Consider the following 18,417-nt stretch of genomic DNA (forward strand, 5'->3'; position numbering starts at 1 on the left):
CAGTCTATTCTGGCATGGTAATCAATCAGTACTTGATTATCAATATTCTCCCCAAGAGTTGTGGTCCATCAAAGGAATTGTCATATCTCTCTCTTGGTCCCCATTTTGTCTTTATTCCTTCCTCTCTCCCTCCCTCCTTCCACTCTTTTCTCTCTCTCTTTGTTTTCTCCTTCTTTTTCTCTCTTCTTCCTCTCTGTCCCTTTTCTTGCAACCACCCCGTCTCTCTCCCCCTTTCTTCTCCCCCTGTCTCCTGCTGAGTATGTGGATGAGATCAAGCAGCCCAGCAGCTCTGCAGTTTCCCACCACTTTGTACCCTCACAAAGAGAACTAGCCTTGCCTGAAGCTGACACTGAAGCTGTCAGAGCTGAGAGATGGGGAGATGGAGAGCATCTGGGTCCACAATGTCATCCCTGAGACACTACCTTGACTAACCCCAAATCCCACACTTCATACAGACTTCTAATTTCTTAAAATGACAATTATCATTTCTCAGCCATTTTGTTCCAATATTGCTTCAAACTAATTTTGATGCACACCTCAATCTCAGTCCACCAAGTTTTCAAATTTCCTTCCTTGCCCACTTATATTTCTATATGTGCTATTACTATTCTTATGTAGAGAAACATGTCTAGCTTTACAATACTAAATGATTACCATTAAATACTGACAATAGCAGAGGAATAGTACAAACTCCAATGAAATACGAACAGCAAAAAGGCCGATTTTATAATGTGCATTTGTAGCAGACATTTGAGTGAGTCTACATAATGGTTTTAAAGGACTTTCGATAATGTTTCCTGCAGCTGTGCAGACTTTTAACTTTTAACTCTTCATTTAAAAAAATACATCTAAATATAAATCAAGCACTACACACTTCCAATTTAGCTGTTTGAATGGAAAGAGAAAGTTGAAAGCTGGAGCAGTCATGAGTAAGTGCTGCAGAAAGCTGTAGTCGACAGTTGCAATTTAAAACCAATCAAGTGGGCAGGGGAAGGAGAACACAGAACCTGAAAATAACTGGGAAGCTTAGAAATAGTTTTAAAGCAATAGCTCCCTAATAATGATTATGGTTAATTAGTGATCCAGGGGTACCACCCTCTCAGCAAGGAGTTGAAGCACAGCCCTGCAGTTTCCACCAGCAATAATCACCTGAGCCAGTCTTGCCTAGCATGGGTGTTGTGCTTTTGACCAAAGGGCAAAGAGTAGAAGAAGGCAGTATTTACCCAGTTACGTGTGCCCATACACCAAGTTCTTTGAGTCAGTCAGTCACAAGACTGGAAAACTAATGTTGATGACACCTACCTACAAGATGACAAGTGGCAGTGAGATAGATGCCTTCTCAAATGTTTATTCCTGCAATGATGCATCTAGAATAGGCAAACATGCTGCCTCTGTACTTTACCACTGGCCATTATGTCTCGAAGGAGAGAGGGAAAAAGCAATTTTACATTTAATATAATTTTTTCTTCTTTAGCTCTGTGAAAGAAGTAGACTGCCTTCCTTGTTGTTTTAGTTTTATCCACTTGTAACCTGACCAAATCATTTAAAGTCTGTTTTCCCCTTCTGAAGCAAGGAAACATAACCTCTCACAGCTTACAGGGGAGTTTGTAAAAATCCATTAATGTATGTATATGAGTATCTTTTCCAAATAGGAAAATACTACATAGATACAAACAATCGGAGTTATTCTTATCAACTTGCCAATATTAAGCTAGAAAGAACTTACAAGGTATGTTGCATCTTTCGAGTTTACTATGGGAATATTCACTTGTTTCAAACACATAAAAATTCCCAATGCCCCTCCGAACTCCACTCCCAAACCTGATAGTGGTATTAGAGGATTAAGAATAACAGAAAGGTAGCTTAGCATATTTGTATTTGACATTTTTAATATACTTATTCTCAGTAATTTTATGATTTTTTTTTTTTTCCTGAAAGATGACCTTTCTGCGCTCTGTACTCTATCCTAGATCTCGGCTTGTGGATCCTTTCCTCTCTCTCCTCTCTAAGAACAGATGCAGAAGTGGGTAAGTGTGAAGCAGAACTTTAGATGTTTTGGAAATATTTGGACCAGAAGTTAGAAAGGAACTTAAGCTGACTCTAGCAACAGTACCAGGTAAAGGCAAATTGGAGAGGCAAGGAGAGAGCAAAATGCAAGGAATGCTTTATTGGTTCTGAGCTTGGTATTTTGGCTTTCTTTTCTTAGAGCTTAAAAAATACAAGGAAGCAGCTCCTGTTTGTTTTTACATGTTTTTCTATTGCAAAGGTGACACATGTTTATTATCTCTGAATGGATATTTGAAATATATAGTAAAATACAAAAAAAATGAAATCCAAGTATAAATCCCACTTATAGAATAATGAAATATGTATATGGAGAAAACAAAATAATTGTCTGACAGACTGTACTTTCCAAAAATGGCACAATATTTCTGGTCCCACGTGCTCCTCCAGAAACTTGCCTCTTTCCATCAAGAGATGGAATTTACTCCTCCTCCCGTTCAACCTGGGTACGACTTAGGATTGTCTCCACCAATAGGAAATGGTGGGATGGATATTGTATCAGAAAGGCCATAAATGAGGATGGGTCACAAATGGTGATACAGTTCCTCTGGTCCCGTCTAAGGATATTCACCACGCACTCAGTTACCACGTGGAGAAGCAGCTCAGAGAGAACACAGCGAGAAGCCTCTTAGAGAGGTCTGCAAGGAGAAAAACTGAAGTCCCTGTCAGGATACACCACCAGACATTTGAGTAAATGCATTCTCAGGTGATTACAGCCCCCAACTGTCAGCCCTAGCTGAGGCCTAAATGTCACAGAGGAGTGATACGTGGTCCCTGTTCATTCTGTCCACATTTCTCACTTGCAGAAATCATTAGGGATGATAAATTGTCGTTTTTGAAAATCCACTGCAATTTGTTATGCAGCATTAGATAACGGACAGAAACATGCAGTATCATACCAATTTTAGCATCTATTATATGCATTATTTTATAAACCTTTTGTAAGTTTGACTGTATAACATGAATAAGTATAATGTATTCTAGGTCAATTATTTTTGGAAATAATATGAAGACTTTGACATTACAGAGGCAATGGTAAGATTTTTTCTATTTCAAATACTAATTTTCATGGAATTTTATCATTTGAGGGGAAGAAACACATTCATCAAAATGTATGCTTAGCTTTTTTTTCTAGAGATGGAATAAACTATCTTCATGCTTTTGCTTCTTAAACTAATAAATACCATTAAAGAAGAAGGTAGTCAAGAGGTATAAATTCCCAGTGATAAGATAAATAAGTTCTAAGAAATGTAACATGCAACAAGATGACTATAGTTAACACTGCCATACAACTTATATTATATTAGGGTAGAACCTAAGCATTCTCACCACAGCAGAGTTTTTTTCCTTTTTTTAAAAATTATGTTTATATGAGATGATGGATGTTAACTAAACCTATTGCAGTAGTCATTTCACAGTATATGTAAGTCAGACCATCATGCTGTATGCCTTAAATTTATGCAGTGAAATATGTCAATTATTTCTCAATAAAATGGGGAGAAAAAAAGAAATAAAGGAAAAGAAATGGAAAAGATACCTAGATACTAGGGAGAAGAGAAGTGAAACAGATTTTTGGGTGGGAGGAAGAGAGAACAAGAGATAATCATATAAGAGAGGGAGAGAAAACAGACTCACTTACTAGATTCCCAGATGGTCATCCCAGAGGAGGACACGTGAGGATGTCTATCACTTCAACTCTGTGCTTTTCTTGCCCTTTGAAATGTGGAGGTAGTGCGCTAGGATCCATAAGTTTGCAATGGCCAACATTCAGCTGGTCAGCTCTTCGGCCGGTAACCGCAGCAGCCTGCCAGTAGGAAAGATACGCTGAGAGCTGGTGCTGCCACCACATACAGCTTAGTCTCTTGTTTGACAGAATTAATCCAAGAGCCAAATGTGGCCAATAGATGGAGGGCCACTGTCTCTGATTAACAGTTAAGAACCATCCTAAGTCAATAATGAGTAAGACAAATATTGTATGCAATATTATTTTTAATCATGAAATTATAATTTATTTGATACACAGTAAACAGCATTTGTTAACAATAAACAATTGCAAGATTAATTTCTTTTGGTTCTAATATAGATCCAATAATAGAGTTTTCTAGCAACATGTCTATTTGTCTTTAAAAAGTTTAGAGGTCTGTTTTAGAGCATAGGCTCTGCCATCAGACCACCTAGGCTGACATCTCAACTCTAATCGCTCACTGGCTGAGTGACATTTTTCAAGTTACTGTATTCAGAGCCTTATTTCACCTATAAAATGTAAAGAATTTTAGAATCTCCATTATAAATTTGTTTGGAGGATTTGGTGAAAGACTACATGTCATGTACTAAAAAAATGCCTGGCACAAAATAAGCCTGGAATAATATGAGCTCTCCTTAATATTAAGAACCTTTTCTTAGAAAAGTTAACCAGGCTAGTGTCTGCTTTCAGCTAATCATCCTATGTTCTTTAGGTTTCAAATAGTGGTCATTTACAATATAAAATCATTTTGTGGAGTTATGAATTATTTTTTAAAAAACAAAATGTTTAAATGGCAAAAAAAATAATGTTCTAAAGGAAGAGATCATTTTGAACACTCCAAAGCATTTAAAAACCTCAGTACAATCACCCATATTTGGCAAGCAAAAATTTACACAATAAAAGATATTAAGTTAAAGAAAAGATTGCCTCCTTTTGAGAAATCCCTCAAGATTATAAACCCAGCTGTGCTAAGTGCTGGTTACAGGTGCCAGGAAGTGCATCTATTTTGGCCATCATCATCTCCTTTTCTGGATCTTCACAATTAAGAATATTATTGATGGGAAAGGAGCTGGGACTTGTATATACCAAAGTATTTCTCTGTTAATCATTTTAAGAGCACAAAATGAAGTTAACTTACAAGGGCATGCATATAGAATAGCATATAATGTCTGCATTAAAAATGAATATACTGAATACCCATCAATTTAATAATGATTAGCTGCTTATTATGCTATATGTACCACCAATGTTTCAAGGGCAAAAAAGAATGAAGATTTTAAAACAAAACCTTCTGCAAACAGTATTTCAAACTTTCAGGTTTTATTTTTGTGCTAAAAGTAATATGCAGATAACTTCTAGGGAAAGTATTTGCTAGAACTGGGACTTGGGGGTGTTGTTGGGTAGGTTGATAATCTAACATTTAAAAAGACAATCCTTGTCCTTAAAGAAACTTATAATTTAGTGTGGGAGATAATCACATAAGACATAACATTAGGGAGTGAATGAAGAGGAGTTGGATAAAAGTATGAGTTATATATAAAAATACCCAGCTGATGGGTCTTAAAACATTTCACTAGGATTTCTGTAGGTAAACTGTTAACACTGAAGTTGTTACAGCTTTTCTGAATAGCATTCCATTTTTAAATTGAAAATAATTCCGAGTCAGCAATTTTTAAATTCCATTGTAAAGATATTGCAAGTATTGTACTTATTGCAAATCAGAAAAATAAAAAAAGTAGAAGTTATAATTTATTACAGCACTTATACTTTTTTCCTGGTGTTCCTTATGGTGAAATATCAAGTTATATCAGAACTTAAAGAGTATTTTTTAAAGATTTGTCACTCTTTTTCTTATATCTGTATTTCTGCTCAAGATGTTGTCTATCATTTTGAAACCCTGCAAAGAAGTTATTAGAAATGAAATGACTTTTGTCAAAGCCATAGTACTTGACTATGAATTTAAATGAAAAGCATATTTTAGTAAAAGAGTAAGAACAAAAATTGTATAAATATGGTTGATGGTTATAAAAGGCTGTATCATGAATACATATTTTTATAAATGCTAAATACTGCAGCACCATATAAATCAAACCCTCAATTAGCTATTAGGGCTTTCTAAGATGTGGCCGAAAGTGCTCTATACCAATCACTTTGCCAGCTGATGTGAGCATAAGCCTAGAAATTGATAGGAAAGAATTTGTTGAAGATGGAGACATTTTAAGAGTCCCAGGATTCAGGGGAGATGTTTCCAGCCTCTCCCTTTTTCCCTCATGAGCAACACTCCCCAAGTGAGGGAAGAGGGGCTCCAAGGGAACCCTTCACAAACTTTGACATGGTTCTTTAAGGCAGTGTAGCAGACGTTGTTGGGTCCTGCCCATATCCCCTTTCTATTCCAACTTTAAGAGAATGCTCACTGGATTTCCATTTGCCAGAACCTTAATGGCTACGCCAGAGACTGTTTTCTGGCCCCCAGACCTTGCTTTGCCCCTTGTGTACAGACAGAAGTGCCTGGGAATTAACACACTTTCACAATGACTAATAGGAGTTGATGTAAAAATATCTTAGATTCTATGTCTCTGGGTCAACTAAGTCTGAGGTATGGCTTTTACACTGACCCCTGGAGTTGATCTAGTGGAATGAAGTCTCATTGCCCCCAAAATTTAACTGGCTTGGTAAAGCTCATTTCTCAGCTGCTTTCCCTTCACTGTGTGATGCCCTACTGCCATACCTTCACCTTCTAAATGATCTATTTGGCTTCAAACCCCTGCTTGAGGGCTGCTGATGAAGTAGTTCTAACTGAAAAAGTAACAAACTGGTTGATTTACCTTCATCTGACTTAAGCTAAGGGATTTACAGCTCCTAAGAAAGCAGAGTTATGAGACAGGACAACAATGGACAGGCTATTATCAACCCAGTATTTTGTGGCAAATATTTGTCCACTTCCTGCACACTAAAAACTGTGTACTGGAAAATTTAGCTGGTTCCAATAATCTCGGCAAGACTCAACCCAAAGAGATTGACCATCAGGTAAGAGAGAGAGGTGGGAAAGTATGTTGAATTGGGAGTTAGACTGGATTTGATTTTTTAAAATCTGAATTAGAGCACATTATCAAGTATAATAGAAAGTTACTGAAAGCTCTAAGATTTATCCAGATGTTAGTATGAGAATGGGAGATCTGATGTAATATGGTTTTAGACAGCAAAGGAGGATAAACAAAATAATTTCATGCTTGTCTTCCATGTAATTCAGATTGTTGAATTAAACTAAGTGATTAGACATGGCACAGATTCTTTTCCAACCCCTCCTTTATTCATGGAAGACATTGCTGATTAAACACATTACTAAGCTCACACTAGTGCTCCAAATTCCTTTCAAGAGCAGGGTCTGGACAGCCACTCTCAGTCAGAGTTGGCATGCAAATCACAACCCTTTTCAATCCTTAACCTTGGAAATTATCTAAATTCTTTAACATCATATTCAAGGCTTTTGCCATCTGTCCCCAATCTAAATTTCCAGTCTTATGTTCTACCAAACTCCCCCACACATACAAAATTAAGCCATAGGTCCTCAAATAATTATTGACTCACAATCTCCTAATTTAAAATCCATTTTCATCAACTTCTTGGAAAAGTTCTATATACAACCTTCAGTGAAGGTCAGATTGCATTCCACCTCTACCTACTTATTTTGTTAGAATTCATTTCTCTTTATTTTACTGAACCTTAATTGTTTAAACTTTATTATAAAACTTAACCCTGTTCACCCTATGTTTGTCTTTTTCATGCATTATAATTTAAGGAAACAATTATATTTTATTTATAGTTCATCATCACAGCACAAATTTGATATATTTTATCGAATTAAATTACATTGATTTCAAAAATAATTGGTCTTAGTGTCACTTGGACCTTCCCAATATCCACCTTTACTCTTGTCCTACCTAGTTTTATGTTTTTTGACTTATGTGACAAAGTATGGTATTAACTGACGCAAAGTGTACTGTGTAAATTTATAATTAAATCATGAGAAATTAATAGAGATATTCAAGAAGATTTTCAGATTAGAAATTAAACTTTGCTCGACTACGTCTGTGACTTCTAGTATTTATCACACACACATCAAAATGAACTGTAAATCAGTCGCCCCCATCTCTGTGCTTTCACTATCTGCACTTTCTGCTACTCCCCGTCAACTGCAGTCTTGAAGCAGATGATTCTTCTGACGAATCAGCGGAAGGTCAATAGTCGCCTAATTCTACCTCACGATGCCTACGTCACTCACCTCACATCCTCTGGTCACGTAGGCATTTAACATCTCACACCACAAGAAGAGGCAGGTGAGTACAGCACAGTAAGATATTTTGAGAGAGACCACATTCACATAAGTTTTATTAGGGTTTATTGTTGTAATTGTTACATAGTTGTTGTTAATTTCTTACTGTAACTAATTTATAAATTAAACTATCAGAGATAGGTATGTAATGTGCATACAGGGCTCCATACTATTTGAGGTTTCAGGCATCGGCTGGGGGTCTGAGAACATACACCCTGGGGAGAAATGGGGACTACTGTATGTAGAAAACATTTAAAGTGCGTTCTGAAGAGCAAAATGGAAGCTGCTCTGTTTTGTTGTTAGTGTTTAGATTTATTTTGATTTAGATTTCAGAGACTTTATTTAAAGTCTTTACATAGTAATCTTGAAGCTCCAAGAATTGCCTATATTGAGTTTTGTTAGCAAGTCTGTACTCGGTCCTTTATTTCCTCTGAGTGGTATGCCCGTCACACGTTCTAATATCTAAGACAAATCAAGACATTTCTCAAAGCCCTAATTCCTTTAGATATAAATTTGGAACTGTAATAAGTCCTACCACCCACCTACTAATCCTAGAGAGCTGCTGTGGGATCAAAAGAAAAAGTAATACACACACACACACACACACACATACACACACTTAAAAAAGTACGCTCTGATAAAATACTGTGCTCAGTACTATTACTCTGAGGCAATTCAACTTCTAATTCTTAAAAGGAGTTTTGATCCAACTGAAGACATGATTAATCCATGAAATTTTTAGAGACTATTACACATGGCTACAAGGATGGGGCAGTGTACCAAAAAAAACATTTTTAAATCACTTGGGTAAAAAGATCTTTGGAAAACAATTAGAAATGCTGCCAAATTGCATGCTACTAGACTAATATTTTGTGAATCATAAATTCTCTAAGAAGGCTTTAGGCAAACTTAATTTGATTAAAAAACTCTATTCAGATTAGTTGATGTTTTAATTAGATGGACACAAAATAAAAAGCTCAATTTTAGTAGGTTTATCAAATTATTGTCTGAAATATTTCTCCCCTTTAACCTCTTAAGAAGAAACCTCATCCTGCAGATTTAACACCTCTGAGGAGACTAGGCAAATCTTCATATTACCAGAGTTTGAAGTACCAGCTCTTTTTATTTCTTTCTGCATTTTTTTTCCTTTCAAAATACTGTCTCCAGTTGTGCTGAAGATGCCCTTTTGCTCTGGCAAATAATCTGAATTTGTTTATTCAATCTAGAGAAAAATATGTAGCCTAGACAAGGGTGGAGGGAGTGGAGATAGGTGGAAATGAAATTATGTGAGACATGTTTGGGAGATACAAACTAATTTAGCTTGGAGTTGAATTCAACACAGCAGAGTGAGATACAGAGGGCAACTTGGAAATGCTTAGCTTACATAATAGGAAGGGTGGTGATGGGCTTGTACTGAGTTGGGAAACGGGAGGCTTACCAGGGTTGGGTGTAGATCAGCCTCAAGAGATAATGTGATCATTTTAGAATATTTTCATCATATCTAGCCTCAAATGTCTAAATTCACAGCTTGAAAATCATTCATATATGTTAAAATTAACCTGTCCCTTTTTTTCCCCTAATATGATTCTTTCTGAAGAGAAAGAGTACCTATCAGGTGACCTTAATATGGTATATGGAAAGATTTATCAAATTGTTATCCTATGGAATAAGAGTGTATAAGGCTTGTGAGAAATAAGAAAAAGACAATAGAGTAGAGAGAAGATAGCGAAAGAAATAACCTACCTGCTTGCAATTATTGCCCAAGACTGACTTTAGCGAAGCTCTAAGAACTAGGTAACTTGCACATTTCTTAACGTTGGACTCATCAGCTGTAAGCTTTTTTCATAAATTTTTTGAAAGCTTTTGAAGGTGTGCGATTAAGAAGACCTTATATTAGATGTCTTCTCTGGTTTACATACCATAAATTCTTTTGTTCACTATGTTCAAACAATCAAGCAGAGCTAGTCATTAGCAAATTAACTGAGCCTTCAAAAGTGTGTATTTCAAGCTCATGCTCATGATTTTGAATGAGGACCAATTATGTTCTCACATCTGTCACTCACATCACCAGCTGTGGAATGCCAAGTCCCACTTGCACATGGTGTGTATGTATATATGAGTCTGGAGGTTCAGGGGTGAACTGTTCATCTTAGCTAAATACTGTTGTCAGTATCCATTGACAACCATCAACTGATTATTCTCGGTAGGAGTTCATTTTGTTTTTTCCCGATATTTTCTACATTAGAAGATTTTTCACTTCTGAATTCAGATTTTTAAGGAGTTTATTTGAGAGAACATGACAGTTAAAGTGACCTTAATCCTGGTCTTAATCCTGATGTGAAACATATGTGCATAAAACTACTGTAAGAAAACATGAAAGAATAAATAATAGAAGAATAAGTCTTGTATATGAATTATCCAAGACAGAATTAAAGTGATAGTAAAAAGCCCATAAAAGTAAAAATTTTTAGTTATGCAAAATATCATAAACTGAAAAATGCAAACTGTCATTTAAAAACAGACACAAATATTCTCATTATTATACTTAGCCATTTTTTTCTCTCTCACACACCACTAGCAATTAGGAATACTTTCAATCTTCTTTAAAATGATGTATTAAAGTGTTATTTTACTTTAAGTTTATTTTATCACTGATTCTTAACTAGATGTTTCTGTGCCATTTGTACATTTTCTTTTTTGACTTTCCTATTGCTCTTACTGATTTTTGTGAGTTCTTTGTATATGAGAAATAATTCTGTCCGTATATTTTAAGCTCATTTTTACACTCAGTTTGTAACTTCTGTGGACTTTGTTCATGGGATTTTTATCAGATGAAAGTTTTTCTCTTAATGAGGATGACTAAAGTTTCCTTGCTAAAAAGAGATAAACTTTGAACTCTAGGTATCATTGAAAATACTTAAAAATACTTTAAAGCCGTATGAGTTTGTTGATTTGAGGACCTCTACATTCTATATGAGTATCCCTATCTTATCCTTTATATGATAGTTGAAACTATTGCATCTCCCTTGTCAAGGGAAAGCACTTACCAGCTATAGTATCTTTTGTTTAGTTAAGCAATTTGTTGAACTTTCATCCATTTAGTCTCCTCTGATGGCCTCAGCCATCACCCTACCCAGATAATTCCGTTTTCCTACTGTCTATTCAACTTATATTTTAAGCAACCCTATCAAGTACAGTCGTAGCTTAACCATAGCTTAATCATGTTGCCCATGTTGCCCATGTCCTTGGCATTTTTAACTTACAAGGAATCACAGCCTAGCATGTTTTGTACATGATGTCTAGTCTTCCTTGCTCTTTCATTTTTATGACTCTTAATATCTCATACTGGAAGCATGCTGTGTGTGTGTGTGTGTGTGTGTGTGTGTGTGTGTGTGTGTGTGTGTGTGAGAGAGAGAGAGAGAGAGAGAGAGAGAGATTTCAAGATGATTTCCCTCCAAATTACCAAGATCCAAACACCATGTCTTTAGGTTTCAGAGAAGACTAACATGGGTCCTAGTTAACTAGCTAAATAAGTAAAAAATAAAACACATAATACAAATAACTATGGGGATGTATTATTATGTGCATTAATTTTGATTTAATCTTCGAACAAGATTCCTGTATAGAGAATGTACAAAGGAAAAAAGAATCCAGCCTTCGCACAAAGGAAACTGAGGATCTCAACTCCTTAAAATGTAGAATTTGAGATACGCTATGGGCCCAGATATTATTTAGAAGGCATTCTCTTTCTTGACCCTAACTTGTTTTGTTTTTGTTTTTGTTTTTGTTTTTCTTATTCATATCTCTCTTCACTAGTGCCAATTTTGTTTATTTATCTCAGGTAATTCACCTTCGGTACTTTTTTCCTTGGGTCAGTTTTATGGTATCTTCCAATACTTTCTTTCAAAATCTTTTCTTCATAACCCATATTAACAAAATCAGTAAATTTCATGTAACACAATTTTTCTCCATTCCATTTTCTGTTAATCTACTTTTTCAAGTATACTAAAAACCATTTTGGGAGGATAGTTTAAAGTCTATGACAAAAACAAGTGAATTAGTTATTGTCAGAGGCTACAAGGGGACTTTTGAATGCAGAAATGTGGACTCTTTAGAGAAGAGGAACTACTAGTAATAGTAACTACAGAGCTTGCAGATTTATGCTAACTTAGGAGTCACAGGTTAAGAATACTGGAGAGGGCTTTAACATACTCATCCCCCTTGTCCCACCCCAGACCACATACACAATATGGGTATGAACACCTCTAGGTTTAAAAAACACCCAGATGAATTTAATGTGTAATCAGTTATGAGAACCACTGCCTCGTTGTTGATTATGTAACTAAGAAGCTTAGAGTAGATCAGTGACATACATGTTCTTTGAAAGTTTTAGTGTCTATTTATACATTTGTTTCCTGAATCTAAAATATAAATATTCAATCACAGATAATATTGTTACAAAAGTCCTCAAGAAATTAAAATTTTAAAGCAAACACATACTTTATTAGCATCCCAGCAGCAAAACAGAGGACTGTCACAGAGTTAATCCTTCTTAGAAAGGAGTTTGAAGAGTATTGAGAACATATTTTTTAAATAGATTTATATCTTATTAAATTTTTATGAGCTTTTCTAACTTAGTAATTAAATTGTTTATTTATAAAAGGCACTAATTCTTCAAACAGACCATTTTGAAAGACATTGAAATAATCACTCCAATTTTAATTACACCTTTGGGACAAATTCTTCATCAAGTAAAATTTAACTCTTGCCTCAAAATTAAGAGCTATAACAAAACAAGAAGTAAAGCAGAAGAGAGACCTTAAATTCATATACTAACCTGAAAATAGTCTTTCATACATGTAAAGTAAGTTTTCTTGACATAGAAATGAAACATTCCAAGGAAAACTCTAATGTTATTCTGTAACTGAAAGTAATAAACCAATAAACCATATCAGCAAAATCTAAGACTTGTATGGGGGAAGGGAAAGAAAAGATGCTGAGGAAGTGCAAGTGGTCCAAGATCTTGTCTCACTGGGGGTGAGGGAGGCAGGGAGGAAAAGCAGCGTGGACGTAGCTCCTCGATGAGGAAAATGGGTTTTGCATGGTATTTATTCACTTTAGAACTCTGGTTATATAATGTTGACATTTTTAAAAAGTAGGGTTCTTGTAGGACCTTCATGGACTGCCCATCTATTCCTGTACTAGGGCCGTATATTGATCAGTGACTACCAAACATCAGTAAGGATTAATCTTTCTAGTTTTTTGGTATTTTGGTTTTGTCCTTAACCATGACACCTATTCCATTAACAACATTCTTATTTCTTCTGAAAGTTATTTCTACTGGCCTTTATTTCCCCAGGATCTCAATATTCACATTATAAAGAGATAGCCTTGTTCAAGGGCTGGGTTTTCTGCTTGTATCCAAGGCCCTGAAGGTGACCAACCTATGGAAACTTTCATGTTCTTGGGTGCTCTTCTCACAGGTGTATGCCTCAATGTCTTGGTGAAGGGACTCTCCACAGGCATTCCCAAACTCATGGATAGGGCTATGAGTAAACAGATTATGCGAAAGTAAGACACTTCACTATTTCTAGGTATTTAGAGTCCTTCTTTACATTATAACACAAAATTCCAGGCATTTCTACATCATGTAATTTAAAACACCATTAATAATGTGTGCCAGTTCTCAAGGTCAGCAGAAGTTAAAACCATTCCTAGCTACTAAAGATCATTCATTGATTCTAGAGACTCTGTAAGTATATATATACATAGCAGAATATTTAGATCAATCTATAAGTGTGTTCTTCCCTCTCTCGGTCATGCACTCATATTCATTCCTGTGCATATTTCCAAGGTCAAGGCAGATATAAGTAAATAAAAGGAAAATAAATATTTGACATGTAAGTCTTGTTATTTAGTTTGATCATGGACATGGCCCTCAGGATCGAAAGGGAGTAAGTACTAGAGAAAATGGCATATGAGAATAGATTTTTCCTCTAAAGAGATCTACCTCAGCAAAAGTTTTTACAAGGATTTGAAGAAGACAGAGCAGCCTTGAGAAATAGGAGAGGAGAGGAGGTCCAAGGGATTTGGGGATATTTTGATTCATCTACATTCCCTTACTTGCCACATTGCAATATTATACCCCACTTTCCTACAATTACTCCTTAATTTTCACAGAGACTTGATGATATTCTGAATTCAACCATAGCAAATTGGAAATCCAGAGATTCCTACAAGGGATATGATTTTCAGGTATATTATCCCTACAATTAAATGATCTACATATATTATTTTAAAGAAGTCTGGCCTTGCTGGAACCAATAATATGAGCTTAACATGTCCTTTAAATACTCCAGAACTATTTCTGGTCAACACAGTGGTCCATTTATATTTCTTGTATCTTTGGCAAAGGTCTGTGCTAGCAGCCATTCAGTCAGCCAAAACCTTGGTTTCAGTAAGCAAAGTGAAAATGTCCTGGATGGCCAGTACAGTCAAGGACTACTAGGCTCCCATTCCTAGTGTTGTCTCAGTTAGTTTGGGATACTTAAAGAAAAACAAACCTCAGACTGGGTATCTTATCAACAACAGAAACATTTCTCACATTCTGGAAGCTGGAAGTCTGAGATGAGGGTGCCAGCATGGTGAGGTAAGGGTGATCTTCTGGGCCTTTAATGTAATCTCACATAGAAAAAATCAGAGATCTCTCTAGGCATCATTTATTTATCTATTTTTTTCTAGGCCCCTTTTGTAAATGCAGTAATCCCATTCAGGAGATTTCTGCCTTCATAACCTCATGACCTCCCAGAGGCCTCACCTCCTAATATCACCACATTGGGCATTAAGATTTCAACATATGAATTTTGGGAGATACCCTCAGACCATTACAAGTATAAACTGTATTCTTACTGCCTCCAATCCAAACCAGTTAAGAAAAACAACCCCAAATTCCCATTTCCTTCAGAGTTCTTTGCATCTTTTCTTGTTATTAATCATTCTAATGCCCAGAATTGTGAGGCATGAGCAACAAAACACCTTCTGGCCAGTTTAAACAAGAAACAAATTTATTAAAGAATAATGAGCATTTAGTATATTTCCAGAAAAGAGAGTCAGAGTGCAAAAACACATAACCCAGAACCTGTCAACCACTGAGAGGTCTTTCTAATTGAAAACTACATTGTCACAGCCTTTAAGCATCTGTGAAATTGCTGGACTGTGTTGAATGAAGCATCACTTCTGCTGCCACCATTGAAAAAACTGAGCACCATTGTCCTTTTAAGATCAGTCTCCCCATAAGAAGCAATTGCACACAGTGACTGCATTAGGGTATGGGTGGGAACTTGAATGTGGGTGAATGTAGTAACCACATTGTTTTTTCATGTGAAACCTTCATAAGAGGGTATATCAATTATACCTTAATAAAAAATTTAAAAAAAAGCAATTGCACATATAAAATACTTCCAAACCTTATTCTTTGAAGATGCTCTGATCAGTAGACTCCAAGTCACTCAGGGGATTTCCAGGTGCAAGGGAAGATGAGAATCTCAATATCATTAAGCCTGTTTACAGAAGAATACAATAAGCATTATTGTAATTGGAAAAATCACTAAAACCATATTAATTAAATATAAGGAGATGGACAGAGATAGGCATTCTTGTCATTATACTTTAATGAAATTTTAATAGAGTCATAATGAAATTATTAGAATTACATTTGCTGTAAGTCAGATTCCAGTTTGATTTCAATAAAAATCAAATTCAATAAGAAAAGGAAATAAAAGACAGTGCAAACATTGGGAAAGATGAGATGCAACATTTAAATTTTTGTTTTGTAAATTGTGGATGTCATGATCATGTACTTGGAAAATACAAAGGCCAAGGAAATACTGCTGCAATCATCAGGCTGCTTGAAGTAGATACAGATAAAAGATAAATTTGTAAAATTTTGTTTATAGAAGTATGGATGGTAAAGGTCACTTTGGTGAGGGCTCAGATGGAAATCAGAAACTTGTTACTAGACAATGGAGAAAAGTGATCTTTGTTACAACGTATCTGAGACTTGGATGAATTGTGTTCCTGTTCTAGGGCTTTGTGCATGGTAGAAATTCCAAGGGATGAAATTGTGTATTTAATTTAGGAGAGTTCTAAGCAAAGTGTTGGAAGAGTGGCTTCGTTTCGCTTTATGGTTTATTGTAAAATGTGAGGAGAAATGAAGAAGGAATTGTTAAGTAAAAAGGAGGTGGAACATAAAGATTTGGAAAATTCCAGTCTGTCCATGTTGCAAAAATTGAAATTGGTTTTGGAAAAGAACAGTAAGGATGTGGTTGAATGAGTATTTGATAAGGAGATTCCTGTATATGAACTGTAGAAGTATGGAAATTAGACTATGATTATATGCCTAAGAAGAGCAAAATATTGAAATGTGTGGGTATTATAAGTATTTTTAAGGGAAACACTAAATAAAACATTAAATATATGTGTAGATATGTTTAGTTATAAGTGTGTGTATGTGGATATGTGCTTCTCTGTGAAAGACTAAAAGACAGGTGGACAGAGAGAGGGAGAAAGAATATTATATGAGAGAGAAACAATTCTGATTAATACATGGAGTGAATGACACCGTGATTATGGGGTAGCAGACTGAAGGGAAAAAAATCAAAAGACTGAACTGAATGAGTTGGTATTATGATAGTCACACATATGCATTCATGTAAAATTATAAATATGTACTGTCTGTTTGAACTTTGCTATATATGCTATATATTTGAGCTTAATTTTATTTAGAAAGAAATAAAATGACTTGGTAGAGAGGATAAGAGTAATGGTATAAAAATAGAGGGAACAATATTTACACACACATACACACACACACATACACACACACACACACACACACACACACACACACACACACACACACACACAGGAGAGAATGCCTTTGGGAACACTTTAATAAGGAGAAATGTAGAGATTCCTTTCTTCTAGACAGAAATAGAAGAGAGTAAGACCGAAGACAAGGAAATATTCTAGGTGAATGTTGGGGGCAGTTGCTAATCTACTGCATGACTTTCTGCTGTTTTGCCCAAAGCACAGTCTCAATGGGAGTGAATATTTTTTTTATTGTTTAGAAACAAAGATATTAGTAAGATAGACACATTAGAGATATTGATGAGCAACTAAAATTCTTGAACTTTGATCTCAGTCTTTGACCACCTACTTGACTATGTGGGATCAGTGAGAGAGTGAAATTTTAGGGTAAGTATGTCTACCTTTGCATTTAACTAGCATTATAAATCCAGTGATTAAAACAAAGCCTGCCATCATTCAAACTTACTCTAATATCTGAATATCCACTTCAAATATAGATTTGTTAAATAATAAAAAAAATCCCGTTTTGCATTATATATTGAAATTCTATCAGTCCATCAGTCCATTGATGTGGGGATGTATATTTACTATTAGAGCAGTAAAATTTTGCTATGATTAATTATGACTTCAAGCACAGATAATTCTATGTACCAAAAATATTAGTGATAAACTTAAAAATAATTGAAAATACAAAAATAGGCTTGTAATTTATACAAATATTAGAAGCAGGCACATTAAGTCAGTAACTTTGGGGAGGATATGATTATTTTTGAAGCTAGAAAATTAATTCTATGATGTGATTTTTTTATATGTGGGAATTGCTATGTGAGTATTACTACAATTAAAGAAAATAGCCTTTCCTTAAGTCAGACACTATGAGACAGAAAGGACATTTTACTCCTTTAGTGATAATATTACCATGAGCAATATTCTATCTGGGCTGAGTGAACCAAAAACATAAGGTATGTCATAACTGACCTCCAGTAAAAGAAAGCATCTGTTCAGTGCTGTAAATGTTCAGTATAGGAAAGACAGAGGCAATCTAGCAACTAACGGTTCTGAGAAATAATTTTCTCTCCATTTTATCAAAACTTTTAATGTAATCTACAACTTTAAGAACAGATTATTAATAACTTATTTTTTTCATAACATCAGATTTATTCTTCAGTCTCTGGTTGTATTGATGATAATATTTGTCTCCTGCCTCTGTTTCATATGAATATTTATTGTAACAGTTATCCATTCAGCATTCAGCTAAAATGTGCATCTCTTGGTACATTAATACTTTAAACGTTGGCAATTAAATTGGGTGAACTATCATTGGGTAGAAATTGTTACCCACTTTTTCTTCCTTGAAGCTCCTTCCATTTCTGGGAGGAGGATTAAGATAGAGGGATTAGGAGAGAGG

At 35.3% G+C, this 18,417-nt stretch overlaps 1 long non-coding RNA gene across 1 annotated transcript in view; it reads left to right on the forward strand.

Moving 5' to 3' along the window:
* Positions 1-8,066: 8,066 nt before the first annotated feature.
* The window catches only part of LOC140843368 (uncharacterized), a 290,886-nt gene continuing 280,535 nt past the window's right edge, over positions 8,067-18,417 (forward strand). Inside the window, exon 1 of the long non-coding RNA XR_012121054.1 lies at positions 8,067-8,145. This is a non-coding gene — a long non-coding RNA (uncharacterized lncRNA). The remainder of the gene's footprint in view (positions 8,146-18,417) is intronic.

The sequence above is a fragment of the Manis javanica genome, chromosome 9 (assembly GCF_040802235.1).
Source record: "Manis javanica isolate MJ-LG chromosome 9, MJ_LKY, whole genome shotgun sequence".
In the NCBI taxonomy this organism is placed as follows: domain Eukaryota; kingdom Metazoa; phylum Chordata; class Mammalia; order Pholidota; family Manidae; genus Manis; species Manis javanica.